The sequence below is a fragment of the Canis lupus genome, chromosome 20 (genome assembly GCF_011100685.1).
Source record: "Canis lupus familiaris isolate Mischka breed German Shepherd chromosome 20, alternate assembly UU_Cfam_GSD_1.0, whole genome shotgun sequence".
NCBI lineage: Eukaryota > Metazoa > Chordata > Mammalia > Carnivora > Canidae > Canis > Canis lupus.
This window is the reverse complement of record NC_049241.1, coordinates 19268760-19289710: the sequence shown is the minus strand read 5'-3', so window position 1 is coordinate 19289710 and position 20951 is coordinate 19268760. Positions and strand designations below refer to the sequence as shown.

The window sequence follows — 20951 nt, the reverse complement described above, 5'->3', positions numbered from 1 at the left end:
AGTTGTGAGACTGATGCATATTTTGGTTGGAAGTAGGAGTCTAGCTTTCTTTTTAATATATGCCTTTTGAATTTGTTATTCTTAATCAACCAAAAATCTTAACCTCTGAGTATTGGGAGGTAGGTGGTAATATTTCCATTTACAGGTGATGAAACTGGAAAAAAATACTCTACAGAAGGATTTGAAATTTGAGAGGTACAAGCTATTATAAGTACATTTGGGAATTTTGCACTATTGTGTGTGTGTATCTTTAAGAGGGAGGGTGAGGATAGCTTGTTAACTGATGAAATATTTCTATTTAGTATTGTTTGTACTGAAGTGAATTTGATATTTTTGGAGATTGTTTTATTTTGGTCTTATTTTAGGAATATTGTCCTTGGTGACTGCAGGGTGATTTTTGAGATTATAGATGTTTTGCCTCAAAGTAATTATTTGGAGACAGGTCCCACCTTTTCTAGGGACTTGGCATGACAGAGTATTTCTGCAGGGTGTAATCTTGAATGTGGGTAGTATGTAGCCTAGTTTTCTTTTTTCCTCAATAAGTACTGTTTGTGAGTTCAGCGTTTTCCTGTTGATGAGCTGTTGTAAGACAAGTAGTCTTTTTCTTCCTCCTGTATAGATATTGATGGCTCTCTAGTCTTGCCCTGTTTATATTAGAGAGAATTCATGGGGATACCAGTTTTCTTGTAAATTTTGCCTGTGGCATTTGATTTTGCTGTCTTAGTTGCTGTAGGATATGACAGAAATCAATGCCATGGTCAAGATGTAGCCACTTCACATATTAGGTGAGTGAACAGGTGGTAAATTTTAAATACCTGTTTTAAAACTTTGTCTTAATATTGTATGTATCTTGAACATGGAAACTATCATACATACATTTTTTGCTTACGTCCCCATTTTGGTTAAGGAGAAATTTGGTGAGGATAACTGCATATCGAGTTTAATGGACATGAATTAAATAATTATGCCTATACTGTGGAAAAACTCATGTACAAAGATGGAAATTAGTATTGCTTAGATAAGCTTGTCATTAAAAATTTTTTTATTACAGAATACTAAAAAAAAATCAGACCATACTTTTAACCTGTTTTTTTTTTTATATTAACAGAATTTTTCTGTGTATATAAGTGTATATGTGTTAATTCTTTTTAAAAAAGAGGTATCAAAGTTCTGCAGTTTGCTTTTTGTTAACTTGCTGTATTTGGATATCTTATCAAAACACAAAAATTTGCCTCATTGTTTTTATGGGTTGCATAGTATTCCCTTGTTTGGGGTATATTGTAACTCACTTGCCCTGTCCTCCTTTGATGGTCCTTTAAGTTGTTTGGAATTACAAAACAATTCAAACAGTGCTTAAGTGAGCACAGATTAAAGAATGGGATCTATAGATGGAAGTTTATGTGCATTATTATTTTATGAAATCTTGGCAGCTGGCCTCCCAAAAAGTTTTTTCAACATAACACTTATACCAACAGTGTATGAAAGTTATCTACCCCTGTCAGCACCAAGCATTCTTAGGCTTTTAAATCTAAAAAATCTGATAGATGAAAAATTGTATATCATTTTAATTTGCTTTTATTTTGTGCCTACATCTTTCCATTTGTTTATTAACAATTATAGTTTCTGTTTTCCTCATTTATGAAGTTATGATTTGTTTTTCAGGGTTTTTGCTAGCTTTTTATTGATATAAAGTAGCCTGATGAAATTACTTCTAAATAATTATACTTTTGTGTTAGGAATAATCTGAGTTTAAGACCGCATCAAACAGCAAGTTGTTTAAAAACAATGGCCATGACTATATAGCAAAGAATAGTCTTTGTAATGATTGGATTGAATTTTTGTTTCTGGCATATATGTCTTTTTAGTCACATTCCATAGACAGGTAATCATATTTATCAGTTAAAGAGACTTTAGAGACAAAGTATGAGCTGTGTCTTTAATTTTATGACTGTATTTGAGGTTCTGTCCTTTTGAATTTTTTCTTTGCAATCTGGTTCTGGCCTGTTTCTTTGTAAATAGGCCAAAACAAACCAGTTATTTTAAGTTAAAAAACTACATTTTGCTCTTCAGTTGACTGAATACTGCGAGCACTCTGAGATTGCAGAAATGTCCTGGAGTCCTGATACTCAAGCAGAAGTAATGAAAATAACCACCTACAAAAATAAGCTTACCTTAAGGATTGTACTGTCTTAAATTTAGTTTTGAATAAATACGTTCTTTTATTTAGATGTAAGTAAAATATTTGACCTTACTTGTGCTTATGTAAGCTCATAGGACTCTGCAGTGATTAAAACTACTTGAAGATGTTTCAGATTTTGAAATGGGAGCTTTTTCTTCAAATTTGCATTTAATTCTCTAACATTTGTCTTCACTTTCCTTTTCAAATATTTACAGCAGTGGTTCTCAAGTAGGGATGACAATGACTAGAGACATTTTTGATTGTTACTAGTAAGGGAATGCTATTGACATCAAATAGGTAGTGGCCAGGGGTGCTGTTGAAGAACCTATGTTGCACAGAATAAATCCCAACAATAGAGTATTATCAGACCCAAGATGTCAATGGTACCAAGATTGAAAGATTTTACTTCATAGGGAAAAGAATACATTAAGCTTTAAAATGTGTCTCATAGTTTATTCTTTGACTTGTGAAATAAAAACAATGATGGGTAGAATCAAGATCTTTAACCAAGTCTTCTAGTTTTACCTTTTGGAATTCTATTTGAGAAACTTAGTAAAGTTTAATTTTGAGAGATAAATATTCTTGTCAAAGATTCATAGCCTAATTATAAGTGTATTTCTTGATTTTCAGTAAAGATGGAAGTCTCAGATGTTTGCCTCTTATCAAATAATGCCTAGAAAATTCAGTTGCTTCTTTACTCACACTCAGAACACTTCTAACACATGTGTTAGCTTTCTTCTTCATACCAAGCAATTCTTTGAAACTAGCTAAGTGTCTGTCCTACAGTTCAGTTCAGTTCTGGCACTGTCTACCTCAGGTTAATTTGAGATCTCATAAATTAAGGGCTTACTCTCACAAAACTCTCCCTCCCCCTTCAGATGCCAGTCACACATCCCAGATGTTACCTGTGCTCTGACCAGGCTAAAAAAAAACAGAGATTTCTATGACCTGCTCCTTGGGTTCCATTAATTTGTTAGAGTAGCTCACAGAACTCAGGAAAGCTGTTTACATAACTAGATTACTGATTTATTACACTGGATATTGAAGGGTACAATATGAATAGCCAGATGAAAAGATACATAGGGCGAAGCCCAGCAGAATCCTGAACTTAGAAGTTTCAGTCCATGTGGAGTTTGGGGTGCACTACCCTCCCAGCATGTAGCTGCATTCTTGTTCGTGATTCTGGAAGCTCTTTGAATCCCATAGTTTATGGAGGCTTCATCATGTAGGCATGATTGATTATTCACTCCACTTCTAGCCTCTATCTTTCTCTGGAGAATGGGGAGAAGGTGCTGAAAGTTCTAAGCTTCTAATCTTCTCTTGGTCTTTGTGGTGACCAGCCCCCATTCAGGAGCCCATCCAGAGTTGCATCATTAGAACAGAAGCTGTTTTTATCACTCAGGAAATTCCAAAGGTTTTAGGAGCTGTCAGGAACTGGGGCCAAAGACTAAATAGTAGAACAGGTGTCCTAGAACCCCTGTTTTCAAGGCTTTCAGGAGCTCTGTGTTAGGAACTAGGAAGAGAGACCATTTTGTGTGTGTGTGTATGTACATGTATATGTCTATATATTATTTCACAAATACATCCATTAGCTAGCTTCATGGGACAAATATTATATACATAGAGGTGAGAGAAGCTTTAATTCGTCATTTCATTAAGAGTACTGGCTTTGTGTGTTAATATTAGCTACTCTGCACGTATTTAACCTATAATTTCCTGTAACTTCTGCTCATTGGTAGCTTGGCAACTGTGATTCAGGGATGAAATCACAGGCCATAACTTGGCTGATATATCAGTGGAACATTAGTGGTGGCAGTGTTGACCACTTCTTCCACCTCCAAAGGAGCTGACTGCCCTAGCCTTGAGAAGTCCCCTGCATACTAACCCTTAAAAGGGAAGGGTTAGATACATTGAGTCTGGAAAGGGTGAGAGAAAGATAAATTAGTTGTTTCTGTCATCTTTAATGTATTCTCTTCATTATCCATGCATTTCATAAACAAGCTGACAAGGTCATAGCAGAAGGTTGCAAGTTCAAAGTGGAGAGGCCTACCAAACCTGCATATTTTAGTGCAATTACTAATAATGCATCATTAAATATGTTACAAAGGGTAACTGGGTGGAACACCAGATGAACAGATGTAGACCAGGACTGTTCTAGTTAGGATGTATGGTCACTCTTTGTTCCTTTTAAAGTCTCCCATGTTAGCATTATGATTTAATATCATTCCTTCTTACACATTTATTCCAGTGAGGCAAATACTTTAAAATTTTATTTTTCCAATATTGTCTTTTGCTACCATTTGTAACTTGCCCAAATTACTTGGATTTTGTTGAATATGCAGTGCTCTTTTTTGATAGTATTAAATTCTAATTGCATCTTTCTTTTGGCTATCCCTGATGTTCTTACTCATGGTATAACATCCACCTGTCTTTGAAGATTGTTCAGATAGTTCCATTCAAATATATAGTAATCTATTGAAAAGCTTTCTTAGACCCCCTTTTCTTAATTGAAACCACCATATTTCTGATATGCATTGATCATGGTTTCTATTGCAGCTCTTTGCTTACTAATCTGTTTCTACGTAAGGTTCCCCAAACTTTGAGGAGGCTGAAATCGTGACATAAAGTAGGAGCTGAATTAAATATGTAAATAGAAGAAAAAGCTAAATCTTGTCTTCCTCTGTTAAAGAAGTATTCCAACTTTAGAAAATAATCGAAACTACTGTGTCCAAATCCTGAGATGTGTATGTGAGAGAGAAGCTTGTTTTCTCTTCCCTTTTAGTTTTCCTTTGTCTAGATTCTATTTATCCTTTGTAAACTTTGTGTCTAAGCCTTCCCAGATTTTCAGACAATATAGTAACTTTGCCTTCATAAAATTTCCATTTGCCATTTCCTATTCTATGTTGGGTATTTTAATACATCTATTATTTCTCCTATCAAGCTAAATTCTTTGGCTTTTGATCTTTATATCCTTCTGTAGTATATGTCACTATTTCTTCAATAGTAGGCTTGCTGTCTTAGATTATAATAATAAAATAGTGTAGATTATGGCTTCAACAGCAGAACTTACGTTCTCACAGGAAGTTGGAGGTCTGAGATCAGGTGCCAACATATTTGGGCTTTGGTGAGGGTTCTCTTCCTGGCTTGCAGAAATCCACCTTCTTGCTCTATCTTTACATGGCAAAGGGAAACGAGAGAAGGAAGGGAAGGGTATGAGAGGTGAAATAGAGAAACAGCAAGCAACACCCCCCCCCCCCCCGCCCGTCTCCTAATAAGGACATTAATACCATTTTTAGGGACCCACACACATGATCTCATCTATACCTAATTATACCTCCCAAAGACCTCATCTCCAAATACTATAATTTTATGTGTTAAGGCTTCAACATAAAAATTTTGGAGAAACACTTTCAGTCCATCATATTTGCAACTCATCTGTGCAATTAGTACATCTTTCTTTTTATGCCTACTGATTAAATTCAGGTGTGGTTTCAGATATGCAGATATGTTCTTGAAATTTTGATTTCATGGAGTTTCGTGAAGTAAATATTTTAGATGTACCCAGTTTAAAGGAAAATGGGAAAGAGAGGGTCTGGGATTTTTTGAGCCTCCTACATTATAATTCATATTATATGACATTCTGCGTAAGATATGCTGGTGTGAAATTTTTCTGAATGCAAACTTCCTTTTGTTATCTTCCCACCACTTAATTTTTGTGTAATTTCTGATTGTGCTTTGCTTCCTTTCCTTCATTCCTTCACATCTCTATTAAGATGCTAGCAAATATTTATTGAGCCTATATTCTCTGCCAGGTTAGTTGCTGGGAATGGAATGCAGTGGTGAGCAAACAAATCACAGTTGCTTATAGTATTTATTATTTTAGCATTACAGTATTATTTCATACAATATTTTGTTTGCTGCTTTTATTGGCATTTGCCTGTATCAAATATGTTATCTTCATTTTTAAAATTAGGGCTAGGGGGAACTGTGTAAGTGTAGTTACTTTAGAGAGTAATTTCTTTCAGTTGATCTTTAAATTAGTATATGCTATGAGCCTAAGGCTAATCAGATATAGAAGGGGTCAACCAATAATAATAATTTTTGTCATATATTTGTTTTTAGATTTTGGGTAGGGAGGGGAAAGCTTTAGTTTCAAGAGATAATAGCCTCATAATGTATGAAGTGCTATAGAGGTTGATTGGATTAGATGGAGATAAAATTGAAATTGCTTTAAATTTTTGCTTTTCAAATTTTTCTGCTATGTATATATAAATTCCAGATATTTCTGAAAATTTTGACATAATCACATATATATATTTATGTATTTAGGTTTTATTTATTCATGAGAGACACAGAGAGAGAGAGAGAAAGAGAGAGGCAGAGACATAGGCAGAAGGAGAAGCAGGTTCCTCATGGGGAGCCCTATGTGGGACTCATCCCAGAACTCCTGGGATCACACTCTGAGCTGGAGGCAGACGCTCAAGTGCTGAGCCACCCACGCCTCCCCTAATCACAAATCTTATTAAAATTAAGGTTTGGCGCACCTGGATGGTTCAGTTGTTTAAGCGTCTGACTCTTGGTTTCAGCTCAGGTAATGATCATGGGGTTTGTAAAATCAGGCCCTACATCAGGAGCCCCATGTCAGGCTCTGCACTCAGCACTGAGTCGACTTAGGATTCTCTCCCTCATCTTTGTTCCTCCCCCAGTTTGCATGTTCTCTCCCACTCACTCTGAAATAAGTAAAAACTTGAAAAAGTTTAACCTCAGAGTCTCTGTCACCCAAAAAAAGACATTTTTAAATTAAAACTAAGATAAATTTTATTCATTAGTATGTTTTTTTTTTTTTCTGTTTTAGTATCTCTGAAATCGAATGTTTTTCAGATACCAGTAGTAGTCTAGGATTCTTAAAATCTTGGAGAATCTTAAAATTGATCCTGATTTAGATTTGATGAATATAGTGCAGTTAGCTCTTTGAAGTTTTAGGAGAAGCACATATTTAAGTATTGGACAGCTTGGAAGTATTAAGTATTGCAGTTTGGAAGTATCATTCATTCTTGAAAGAATGGCTTCTGAGTATTCAGTGTAAGGTTGAATTAATTATTATTTTTTTTTTTTGAATTAATTATTGACTTGTATAAAGTCAAAAGGTTTTAAGAAATATAATTTAGTTGGTAGTCTTCAAAAGTTCAGGTTTTTTTTTTTTTTTTTTTTTTTAAAGTTCAGGTTGTTATAAGGTTTTTTTTAAGAGGGGAAGGAGGAGAGAAAGCAGAGCGCACCTGTGTGCAGTGCATGAGTGGGTAGAGGGAGAATCTGATTCCCCACTTAGCAAGGAGCCGGATTTGGGGTTTGATCCCACGACCTGGAGATCATGACCTGAGCCCAAGGCAAATGCTTAACCTACTGAGCTTAGGTGCCCCAGGTTGTTTTAAGGGTTTGTGGATAAAATCATATCCTTAGAGGATCCCTGAGCGCCTGCCTTTGGCCCAGGGCGTGATCCAGGAGTCCCAGGATCGAGTCCTGTGTCAGGCTTCTGGCATGGGGCCTGCTTCTCCCTCTGCCTGTGTCTCTGCTTCTCCCTCTGCCTGTGTCTCTGCTTCTCTCTCTCTCTCTCTCTCTGTCATGAATAAATAAATAAAATCTTGAAAAAAATCATATCCTTATTTATGACTTTTCGATATTTTGCTTTTTAAAAATTTATTGATGAACAGTATAAAACTTAAAATTCTAGAATCGTCTTAATAGGATGAAGATTTCTAAGTGTGCTGATTTTTGAAATTACTGAATTTCTTATTGATGTTAGGTATAGAGTATTAAGAAATGCGGCTGGATATTTAAAATGTAGTTTTTATTAAAAAGTAGGATACCTGTGTAAAACAATTTGAACAGTGCATTTTTTTTTCTTTAAAGAAGTGACAGTTCCTCCATTTTTGTGCCCCAGAATTTGCTGAATTTTTATATTCACCAAGTAAAATACAAAATGGAAGTGAGAATTTAGTGGCTTAAAAAAAAAAAGCTACCAGGATAAACTAAAAAATATCTGAGCAAACCTTGTGTTCTAAGGAATTAAATTCATATGTTTCAGGAATAGTTGGAAATGAAATGCCAATGTCCTTTTAAAAATACTATTTGGATCAACTTTGCTTTCTAGTATTCAGTTTGAATATTTTTATTTCTCTATCAGAAAATTTTACCATCAGTAACTTAATTTTTCCTATTTTATAATTTCTGACTTTTATTTATTTTTTTATTATTACTATTTTTTAAAGGTATTATTTATTTATTCATGAGGGACACAGAGAGAGAGAGAGAGAGGCACAAACACAGGCAGAGGGAGAAGCAGGCTCCATGCAGGGAGCCTGACGTGGGACTCGATCCTGGGTCTCCAGGATCACACCCTGGGCTGAAGGCGGCACTAAACCTCTGAGCCACCCGGGCTGCCTTCATTTCTGACTTTTAAATAATTACCTTTTTAAATATTTTCTATTTTTTATACTCACATCAAAAAGAAAAACTTTATAGATATGATTGAAATGTACAATCTCCAGACTTACAAATTCATAAATATATACATTTCTAATTTCTGACCTAGGAAAATCAAGCTTTAGGTTGCTGTAGGAATATCATAATATTTTGAGGACCTTTATATTGGTAAAAGATAAAATTGAAACTATAATGAAGGGATGAGGTGCTAATGAAGAAAATAACAAAGTTACTTTATAGTAGTGATATGTCATAAAGAGATTGGCAGTGTATATAACAATATAGAGGGTCTTTGACATTCTGGAGAATTACATGCAGAGAACAAAGCTAAAATCCCAAATCTCTGAATACCATGGATAGTCTGCTGGACTGAAGATGGCTCATTTGGGAGTGTCCACTTAGACTTGAATTAATTTATTAGAGTCACACCATTTTAAATATTAAAATATAAGAACTCAACTTTGAAGTTGTAATTTGAAAATCCAGAAAAGGCTTTTTTCTCAGCTCAGATTTCTGCTTAAAGATTGAGCATTAAAGATGTAATCCTCAAAGAATCTAGGACTTTTTTTTATAAATTTTTTTTTTTTATTTTTATTTATTTATGATAGTCACAGAGAGAGAGAGAGGCAGAGACACAGGCAGAGGGAGAAGCAGGCTCCATGCACCGGGAGCCTGACGTGGGATTCGATCCTGGGTCTCCAGGATCGCGCCCTGGGCCGAAGGCAGGCGCCAAACCGCTGCGCCACCCAGGGATCCCAGAATCTAGGACTTTTTGAAAGAATCAAATTAATTTAAAACTTTTGCTTACAAGCAGAACAGACTGATTTTGGATCTCTCAAGCCCAGAAGAAGATAAGAGAAGAGACAAAGATTTATTTGAAGGATACTGAGGTAGAACTTAGCATCAGGGGTTGAGTTAAACTAACCAAGCCAAGGATATGAGAATGGGCTACCTCAGGCTGGACTAGAAGTTGCTGGATGTTTCTTTTAGGTTCCTGACAAAGGGGTGATTTAGTCTGGTAATTTCCAGTCTGTGTTCTCCATATTTCACATTTCTGGGGGGGAAATGTCCAGTTGGCTGGCCCTGAGATTAATCCACTTTTTGCAAGGGAGGAGGCAAGTGATGTGGACAGGGAAACAATTGATTCCTGGAGGATCATCACATACCCTTTTTTTTTTTATTTTTATTTTTTTTTATTTATTTATGATAGTCACACAGTGAGAGAGAGAGAGGCAGAGACATAGGCAGAGGGAGAAGCAGGCTCCATGCACCGGGAGCCCGATGTGGGATTCGATCCTGGGTCTCCAGGATCGCGCCCTGGGCCAAAGGCAGGCGCTAAACCGCTGCACCACCCAGGGATCCCATCACATACCTTTCTAAGAAAGTGGGAACTGTGAGCTGGGGAGCCAACCTCATTAGTATGTGCTGTAACCAGCATATATACATGCATATACGGTGTCCCTAATTCATACAGATAAAGTATTAAAGTTGTTATCCTAAAATGGTTAAGGAGATTATAACTGATTTGTAAGAAAGAACCCCTATTCTTTTATGTTTAGAAATTCTTCATTTTTCCTAACATCTCTGAATTGTTGAAATGCTTATAAATTGAAGCCTAGCTTTTGCCTACGTTCCTATCAAAGTATTTCTGTAACAAAAGACAAGTTTTTTCCCCAAGGAAAAATTCTGTTGGATGATGCTTAGCTTCATGGAACCTCACAAGTGGAGAAAAAGAGTCTAGAACCTAGTGATTATGGTCTGGGCAGAATATAATAGTTGCTTTAAGATAATAATAAAGTACTTCAGGAGCAGTAGAGTAAGAAGTTGTTTTCTGAGGATTAGGGAGAGCTTCCTACATGAAGTAGTTTAGCTCAATCCAACTAGAGGGAAAAATGAGCAAAGGAATATCAGGAAAAAGTGTGTGGTATGAAGGTATATCTTGCTGATACTACATAAAATTTTAGAAAATTTTAGAAAGACCTTACAAGTTATTGAAGGTTTTTTTTTTTTTTTTTTAGCAGAGGAGAGATAAAGCAGAACTTTGCCTTGGGGAGCTGGAATCTAATTTAGGTGAGCTAGGGAAAACACTTAAGAGACTATTATGGGAGTTTAGGATAGAGGAAATGAGAACTTGAAATAGGACATCGTTAGTGGGAACCGACATGAAGATTCTCAAACGTTGGGTTACTGTTCTGTAGACATTATCAGTCATTCTCATCTTGATTGAGTTTCTTTGTAGGCTTTTCTAAATAGTTTCCTAAACTTCAGTTTTACTTGTCCTGTTTAGTCTCTAAGCTATGTTATTAGCAGTGGTCTTGCTACAGTGTAAATATGTTCTATGATTAAAATTTAATGCACCTTCCTCAAGTTGAAATTTAAAATCTTTATCATGACGTTTTAAGATGTATATTATAGGATTGTGCCTCTGCTTAAAACTTGCGCTTCCCCAGGTTGCTACCTTTTTTTCTGCTTTCCTAAACTACTTAAAGTTCTCTGGTGAAGCCTGCTCTCTCGCCTCAGTGACTTTGCACATACTCTTCCCTGCTGGAAGAGAGGCTTCTCTTTTCCTTTGTGCTCATCTTTTTAAGATATATATTAAAAGTCTGGATGTAGGCAAGTCTTGTTTCCACCATTGGATGTATAGATTTTGTTTGCTCTCCTTTTTGTTTAGATTGTGAATTCCCTGAGGGCACCTAGACTCATTTGTATCTTTTCCTACTACAGAGTAGCTTCCAGTTGCATGTTTGCCTGCCTGCCCTTCTTCCCTCCCTCCCTCCTTTTCTTCCTTTTCCTTCTTTGTCTGTAACTAGATGTCATGACTTTCTAGGAGTATGGATTCTGAAGCCTAAATGCCTAGGTTAAAATCCTGGCTCTGCCACTTACTAGTTGTGCAACCATAGGCAGGTTGTTTAACCTCTTTGTTTCTTAGTTGCCCACTGGTGATAAGATTGGTGAAATAATACTGCCTAACTCATAGGGTGGTTGTAAGGATTGAATTAATATGTCCAAAGTGCTGAGACCAGTGATTGACATTAGTTGGTTACACGTTTGCTCCAATTTCTGTTATGTGTTGCAGTTCAAATATGAATCTGTATTCCTATTGCAAAAACAGTTGCACATACAGTACTTCCCAAATCTGTTTGGTAACTGGTATTTTCCTGATTTTTTTTTTTTTTCCTATTCTAGGTGGGTTGTATTATTCCCACCAAAGCAGGCTTCAGGATATTCACCAAATAATTATTAAACACTTTTGTCAGACATATTTTCTGATAGTTGTGATATATATGGACACACACATATATATTGGTGAACAAATGTGTAGACAGATATAGTAAATACAATAAATTATTATGTTACTTACTTGTAAAGGCAATAGAAAAATGAGGGTAGGCAAATAAGCGTTAAGGGTGGAGGAACTTGTAATTTTAAATACGGTAATTTAAAATACTCAGCCTTATATAGTAGAAGAGCATTCCAGGCAGAGGAATCTTCCTGCACAAAAGTCCTTAAGAGTGTGTCCTGCCTTTTCACAGGCTAACAAGGAGGTCACAATGGCTGGAATACATTGACTAGGGACAGAAGGTCAGAGAAGTAAAGGGGATTAGATTTAGTTTATGTAAGACATTGGGGACCATTGTAAAGACTTTGGACTTTACTCTGAATGAAGTCAGGAGCCATTGTGGAGTTTTCTGTAGGTAAGTGACATTAGGTTTAAGATGATTGTTTTAAGAATGGCTGTGCTGAGAATATACTTTAGGTAAAATAAGCTCGAAGCAGGGTTTGTTGAAGATGAAGATAATGATATTATTGAAGAATGGCAATGGCTCAGGTAGCTGGGGGTGGTGAGGTTTAGTCATATTCTTTATATATTTTGAAGGTACAACTTCACAGGATTTCCTGTAGATAGGCTGTGGTGTATGAAAGAAAGGAGTCAAAAATGACTCAAGGGTTTTGCCTAAGCAGCTAAAAGAATTTCATCATACCTGCAATGGGAAAGGCTGTGGCAGGGGCAATATATAGGAAAGATCAGGAGTTGAGTTTTGGACATGCTGAATTTTATATTAATGTGGAGCCAGGTGGATGGATGAAAGTAGAGATCAGGAGACATAATTGGCATATAGATGGTATTTAAAATCTCCAGACTGAAAAAAAGGGGGGGGGGGGGGGGAATCCCTGGGTGGCGCAGCGGTTTAGTGCCTGCCTTTGGCCCAGGGCGCGATCCTGGAGACCTGGGATCGAATCCCACATTGGGCTCCCAGTGCATGGGGCCTGCTTCTCCCTCTGCCTGTGTCTCTGCCTCTCTCTCTCTCTCTCTCTCATAAATAAATAAATAAATAAATAAATACCTTTAAAAAAATAAAAATAAAATCTCCAGACTGGATAAGATCCCCAAGTGTGGACAGAGAAGAAATAGTCTGAGTTTTGGATTGCTCAGAATTAAGTTTGGGAAACCTGTAAAGGAAAATGAGCAACAAAGGCCAGTTATTTGAAAGAAGACCCAAGAAAATAATTAAGGAAGAGTGGTCATCTATGTGAATACATTTTATAGGCCAATTAAGGATGAAATGTGTGAGAATTGACCTTTGAATTTAGCAATATGAGATCATTGATAAGTTTTATTAGTAAGAGTAGATTAATTTTAGTGGTGGGGCTGAAAGCTTGATTGGAGTGGATTTGAGAGATAATGGGAGGGAGACACCTTAAAGAATTTTCCTGCTGAGGAGAGAAATAAGAGGGATAGGATAGGTGGTTAAGTGGAAATTTTTGAAATAGGAGAAATATCAACATATTTGCATGGTAATGGAAATGACTCATTAGAGATTAAAAAGTAGATATAGATGTAGTTGACAACATAAAGAGGAGAATTACACAAGAAATGCTCTGGAGTTAGGTGCATAAATGGAGAGATTCTTAATAGATGAAAGAATTAATAGTTCATATGTGATTACAGGTGAGATTTCAGAATGTGTGCCTGATCCTGCTAATAGGTGGATAAATGTGGTAGAACTCTGGAAATTTTACTGCTTTAGTTTTATAAGTGAAAACAGGAGGCAGAGTCATTGAGTGTGATGGTGAGGAAGAACTCAGTGGGGGTTTGAGGCGATGATATAAAGTGGTTATCTACAGGAGTCTGAGAGTAACTAAACTGGGGAAATATTTTACCTGTCAGCTTTAATAGTGTACTTGAGTCTAACTAGCGTGATGGTTAGACCATATTTATTTTCTACAACTTTCATATTCTCTCTCCTCTGTGCATTGCCATATGGGCACAGATTTGGTGGGGATTACATTTAACCAGTGGAGTTGATTTTGTGAGTACTATGAAGCCAAAGAGGGAATAGAGAGTCAACTATATGCAGGGGGGTGATTATAATGATTATTAATTTTTTTATGATTATTAATTTTAATTTAAGCTGGATAATGAAGGGAAAGGATATAAAAGGGGATGAGAGACTGTAGAAAGGTGGAAGGATCAATGGATTGGAGATCCTGGTGGAGTCAAAGAATTTTTGGAGCAAGTGCAATATATTTTCTAGTTCATCAAGAACTGTAAAAAAGGTTTGACAAAACTAGATAATCTGTAGGTGTTTCTTCCTATTCTCTCTTATCTATTAGCTGCAATACTCTGTGTATTTTTTTTTTTTTAAGGAAATATTTTGTTAGTGGTGGAGGGAGGAATATTGGGTAAAACATTTTCTATACTCTAATGAAGGGAATAAAGAAGTATTCTTAGGCTCAAGAGATTGCCTGAAGTTCTTATAATCTGTTGTATGACAGTACATAAGGTAAGCCCAGACATTTTATTATGGCCTAACAGAGGTCTTGGCTTACTATTCTAAGTCTTTTTTTACTAATGCCACCTGGAAAGCTCTCTGCATAGTTCTACTGTGATATTCACAGATGTTCTCCCTGTCTTGAGTTTGAGTGCTTACTAAGTGTGACTTAACTTTGCTGACAAGCACTGTCTGCTTACTCTGTTAATTATCACAGTTCTGTGAAGTAGGTACAGTTATTTCCATTTTTATAGATGGGGAAACAAAGGGATTATTTTAGATGAAAAATGAAAAAGTGACTGAGCTGAAATTTGAATTTAGCCATCTAGCTTATTTTCTTGGTTTTATCACATATAGGTAGACATTCTCGGGGTGGGGGGGGGGTATCCATTTGTCTTTGTGTTCATATAGTTCTTGGACCAAAGTATAAATTGTCGTTTTAGTAGATGCAGTGCTTTTAATGGTCTGTTTTTCATCCTTTTGAGAGTATATAAATACAGAAAATGCTTTCTAAGTAATTATATCTTTAATTAGCAATTTTAGAGTAGCAAATAACTCTGGGGCATACTTTAAAACATGAATAAAAATAATCTGTATATGACATAGCACAAAAGAGACACATACCAATCTACCCAAAGCCCTTATTGCAAATACCGTCAAAGACTCTTTGAGCCTCATCTTCATACTCAAGATTTTCTGGGATGAATTCTGTATACAAGTATACAGTAATCTCCCACCACTCGTGGATGTCTAAACTCTTTTTTATATTTCGATAACAGAAATTGTAAAGCCTTAACATTTACATACTTATATTTCAGTCTTTAAGAAAAAAAACAAAACCCAGGATGCCTGGGTGGCTCAGTCGGTTAAGCCTCTCTCTCAATTTTTTTTTAAGATTTTATTTTTTTTTGTTCATGAGAATCACAGAGAGTAAGGCAGAGACATAGACAGAGGGAGAAGCAGGCTCCCTGCAGCCTGATGGCAGGACTCAATCCTGGGACCCCAGGATCACAAGGTGAGCCAAAGGCAGATGCTCAACCACTGAGCAACCCGTGTGCCCCAGCATCTGACTCTTGATCTCAGTTCGGGTCTTGATTTCAGGGTTGTGGGTTCAAGCCCCGCATTGGACTCCAAGCTGGGCCTGGAACCTACTTTAAAAAAAAAAAGGAAAAAACCCAACAATTAGAGATTCTTTGATTTGTACCACATGAGTTTGTCTCTGGGTTAGTGTGGAAAGATTTTTGCTGTTTTTTATCTTTACCTTTCTCAGTACATAGATTACACTTGAAAAAAATTAAGGTCACATCTCACAGCACATTTTCCTGTGGAAGTGAGTTGTGAGATAGATTTTAGTGAGTGTTTTATTTTTTAAATGAATCCTCTGCATTTTAGAATTTCTCTCTACCATTAAAAAATATGTATATGCATATTATTTTATTCTTTAAATTTTGTGAGACTTTGACCTTGCAGTTCTCTCTTTCCCAGCCTTGCTAATTTTCAGGAACCAGTGTAATCCTCAACAAAAGGAATTGTGTTTTGCAGTGGTACTTGATGTGTGTGTGTGGCGGGGGGAAGGGTAGCATTTTCCACCTAGGGTCCTTTTGCCATTGTCTGGAGATATTTTTGGTTGTTACCACTCGAAGTGGGAGTGCTACTGGCATCAAGTTGTAGAGGGCAGGGACGTTGCTCAGCATCCTACAATGTACAGGACAGTCCACCATAACATAGAACCCTCTAGCTGAAAATGTCAATAAACGCTAAGTTTGAGAAATTTGTCCCACTAATTAAGCTTCTTTTACTTTTAGTTCCTATAATTTTTCACTTTGTTTTTCCATATTCTACTCATCATTCTACATCTTTCTATTTTTCCATATTCTACTCATCCAGCTTATAGTTTACTTAGTCCTGAAGCCTTTCCTAGATAGCTCTAAGCCTTCATTTTGTATTTCCTTTCTCTGGGTTCTCTTGTACCATCACTGAATCTCTACAACTAATGGTTTATGCTGTCCTATTTGTTTATTGTCTTTGTATCTTGTTTTATAAACTCATGTTATTAGTGGAGGATCAGGGTTCTGAGCTTCCTAATTGCTGTTGACTCTGATTTATAATGTGAGTTGGTAGAATGCAGAAAGGGCCCAGACTCTACCTATGTTCTGGCAAAAGTGACACTGAAGGAATGGACCAGTGCCTGTGGATGGGAATTTGGAATTGCTATCATATGGATTGTATGGAAAGTGATAGTAGCAGTGGTGAAAGTGGTGAGAAGAGCTACTCCCTTCGAGTAGGAAGCAGAGTAGATCCATCTCAGCCACTAAGCTTGTGCTGTTAAAAACCCCAGGACCCCCTGAGTTCTGAATTGGTTGTCCTCAGCCTGAGCCTTGCGGTTAGAGAAGATGTATCTTTGGTTCAGCTGTTTATGAGGGACAAGAGGGTTCATGTTGGTATATTAGTAAATTTTAGAAAGATTTTAAGTAAGGGACCAAAGGTTAGCTAAGAGTTAAGCATAAGCAGGCTAACCAGAACACACTATTTTTTCAATTTTTTGCTTTGGTAGGGAGAGATGGGTGAGTAGAAGAAAAGTAACTTGACTCTTTAGACATGTTAGAAACCTTATGCATATGTAGGTTGCCAAAGAAGAAACTCAAGTTCATGCTGAGGTATTAACTGAATGTATATTTTACCTCTTGAAGCTCTTTTCCATCGGATTGGATCCTTGATGTGTACAACTATCAGGAAATATTTTAATTTGAAAAATTCACTTTCAGTATTTGTATTAGAATTTTATTGCTTTGGAGCAGGTAAATACCTTGCCATCTTCAGATAAGAGCTTCTGAGCAAGAAAATGTGTAACATTTCAAGGATAGTTTCAAAGTAGGAATAATTAGGGCAGCCCCAGTGGCGCAGCGGTTTGGCGCCACCTGCAGGCCTGGGTGTGATCTTGGAGACCCGAGATTGGGTCCCACATCAGGCTCCCTGCGTGGAACCTGCTTCTCCTTCTGCCTGTGTCTCTGCCTCTCTCTCTCTCTCTCTCTCTCTCTCTCTCTCTGTCTATGAATAAATAAAATCTTTGAAAAAAAAAGTAGGAATAATTAGACAAAAATTTTAGTGTCACTTTTTTATATAAAAACAATAGTTAAATATTTTTTTAAGCAGTACAAAATGGAAATTCAAAAGTTATCTTCATACTTGTGTCACATAGTAATTTGCTTTCTCCATGATATCATAAGAGTAAGAAAAAGACAATTTTAAAGGGATGGGGATGGTGCTGTGCTTCTTAATGGAGGACAGTTTTTGTCTTCTGTGTAACATTTGGCAGTATTTGTAGATGTTCATGGTTGTCACAACTTTTGAGACAGTGGGGATTGGTCACTACTGACTTTGGGAGGTAGAGGCCAGCGATGGTGCTCAACATCCTACAGTGCACAGGACATTCTCCTATGACAAAGAATTATCAGGCTTACAATGTCAGTGGTGCCAAAGTTGAGGAACCCCAGAATGAGAGGGTTGCAGAGGACCTATTCAGGTACAAAAGAAATCTCTTGTGACAAGTGAACACAGGTTAAAATACTCAATTTTACTAGCGGTGAATGAAATGCAAATTAAAATGTTTTTCTACTGTGACAGGAATTTTGAGAGAATTTAATACTTGAATGATAGAGGTGTTTCTATACTGATGACACTATAAAGTGGTACAACATTTCTGAGAGATTTTTGAAAGTACACGTTAGAAGTTGATATTTATACTTTAGACTCCGTAATTCCACTTAGGAAATCTATCCTAAAGTAATAAACAGATGCCTCCAAAGTTTATTAGGATGTTAACCGCAATTATTTTTAATTGTAATCAACTGGAAGAAAACCTAACTCGTTGAAATGGTGGTAATTAAATAATGGTGCAACTAAATGTGTTATAAATTAAAAATCCTACTCTCAAAGACTACTGATGATGTGACAATAGCCATAGTGAATAAAGAAGGAAAGAAAGGGGTATCAAACTAGAGCACTGTATTTTAAATAGAATTTAGTGAAAGATACACTAAAATATATTTTAATGATGATTACTGGGCAGTTTATGGGCAGTTTTCATTTTGTTTCTATTTTTTCTAATTTTTAACAACTGTACTAATATCAGAAAAAAATTATTTTTACACTCTAGCAAAATTATGTAGTAGTCCTATCATTTCTTAGCGTATTTCCTGAGTAATTTGTCCTTTCCCATATACCAGGTTTCCTTTTGTGTTATGTCTGTTTCTGGGCTTTTTGTTCTTAGATATATATGTATTTCTTTGCTCATTTAACTGATAAAATATAATATGGTATAATCAGGAAAGGGGAATATCCTTGATTGGGGGCTCTGCTTACAGAATTTTTCTGAACTAGTAATTTGTATTTTAAAGTTCTTAAAAATGCTGTTGATATGTAAACAACTCACAGTGTGTTCTTATTTTTGCCACGTGTTTTTGCTCATGTAATTCAGCATTCAGATTAAATTTACTTGGTTTCGCTCTTCCCTGTCATGTAAAAATCCTGACACTTTAAATCTCCTGATTTTATAAGCCTGTCACCTTGCATGAATGATTAGCCCCCTTAAATTTCTTTTTGTTTTTATTCATTCATTCTTAGCATATTTCCCGTTGATTTTTGCAAATGGTATAGTGTTTGCTATCCCCTAGAGGTACTGTGACTGTGATCTCTTTTGTTAGCTTTCCATATAGATTTTGTATGGAAAACAACGGGCTGAGTAGAAGTAATCTTAATAGAATTTGGAACTGTAAGAGGCAACCATGTTAAGGTGGTGGTTGTCACTGGCCACTAAAAAGTTCTAGAACCAGCTGAAAAAAGAGATTTTCTGCCATTGAGCTTCTAAAAAATTCTTTAACTTGAGAATTGTGAGGTAAGCATGTTTGTTTTAGTATAGACTGGTCAATTCCTATGAAGAAAAAAAGTCAGTGTGTAGTATTTCATAGGAGGATATCTTTATTAGTGATAGAGTTGTGCCTTTCCAAAGGAGAAACTGCATAAAGGAAAACATGGAAAGGAAAGAGAAAAAGCAGAGGGAGGTGAGACTACTTTTTAAAAATTGAGTAATAAATTTCAGTAAGTTAATGAGTTAATTTTAGCCAAGTAGATTAAATTATGAGTATTTTTTGGAAATTTTTATGTGGAGAAATTGATTTTAAAGTTTAAAGTGTATATTTTATGAGCATCTTTTTAGAGTTATTTTCATTTGAAAAATAAGGTGTTTTTGGTTTATTTCAAGTTTTTACTAATGAGTACATTACTAAGAAAATATTTTTTCCAAATTCTTAGTTGATTTGCTCATGGCCTGTTTTTGTGTTGAAATTATATAATATTCAAGGAAGTATTTTCTGTATTTGTTTTTATTACATAGTTGTGACAAAAAGCTGCATCTTTTACATTTTTGTGTAAGTGGTTTTTCATCTATATATGGTGTAGTCACTTCTGAATTGCATCTCTTGGATCTAGTTCAGAATAACTTTTTGTTATCTTTGAAATTTAAATTACAATGTATACAAAATTCATTGTAGTTTAATGGAACTTAATTCCTATCCAAGTTAAGATCCCCATAGTTTGCTTACCTGGGCTATCTTTCCTCATCTAGCTGTTCCCATTAATGTGTGTGGCTGTTTTGTGTCTGTGTCTTTGTGGGGGTTTTGTTTATGATAGCATGGGTGGATTAAAAAACAGTTACTGGGGGCAGCCCCCGGTGGCACAGTGGTTTAGCGCCGTCTGCAGCCCAGGGCGTGATCCTGGAGACCCTGGATTGAGTCCCACGTCAGGCTCTGTCTGCATGGTGCCTGCTTCTCCCTCTGCCTGTGTCTCTGCCCCCCTCTCTCTCTCTCTCTCTCTCTCTCTGCATCTCTATGAATAAATAAATCTTTAAAAAAGAAAACAAACAGTTACTGGAAAGGTGGGGGAAAAACTCCTTGGTGTGTAGAAATCCTAATTTGTAAAACATTATTACTTAGTGGCTTTAATAAAACAAGAAATTTTAATTTAAGAAATGAAAAGTGAGGGAGGGATGCATGCACCTGGGTGGCTTAGTCGACTGAACATCAGACTCTTGATTTTGGCTGAGGTCATGAGATAGAGCCCCATATCAGGATCTGCACTGGGCATGGAGCCTGCTTAAGACTCATTCTTCCTCTTCCTTACTCTGTTGCGCTGTGCCCCCCACCCCCACCGCCACTTACGTGCGTGTGTGCACATTTGCTAAAAAAAATAATTAAAATTTAAAAAATGAAAAGCATAAGACTTCTCTTTCACTAGTCTTCCGTGGTGTGTTTTAGTTGAATGCTTGTGGGAAGTCCAGTGAAATTTAGAGATAAATTTTAGTAACCATTGGTAATTGTATGTTAACCGGAAATTATTATTAGGCATGTCAGAAATTAAAATGGGCTGCCTCTTCACACAAAACATTCCCAAAATAGACCAGGGAATGGAAGGAAGAAGTGATCATGCAAATCAGCTTTTAATAATCATCCTCACCAAAATTT

General features: G+C 36.3%; 1 protein-coding gene across 3 annotated transcripts in view; it reads left to right on the top strand.

Moving 5' to 3' along the window:
* PPP4R2 (protein phosphatase 4 regulatory subunit 2) overlaps positions 1 to 20951 on the top strand; it is a 52347-nt gene that overhangs the window by 12659 nt on the left and 18737 nt on the right. The window contains exon 1 of one of the 3 annotated variants that reach the window (XM_038565844.1): positions 19346 to 19493. The exons of the other annotated variants lie outside the window; for them this stretch is intronic. The gene's annotated coding sequence lies outside the window, so the exon portion shown is untranslated. Of the gene's footprint in view, positions 1 to 19345; positions 19494 to 20951 lie in introns of those variants that run through there. 3 annotated transcript variants of the gene reach the window in all.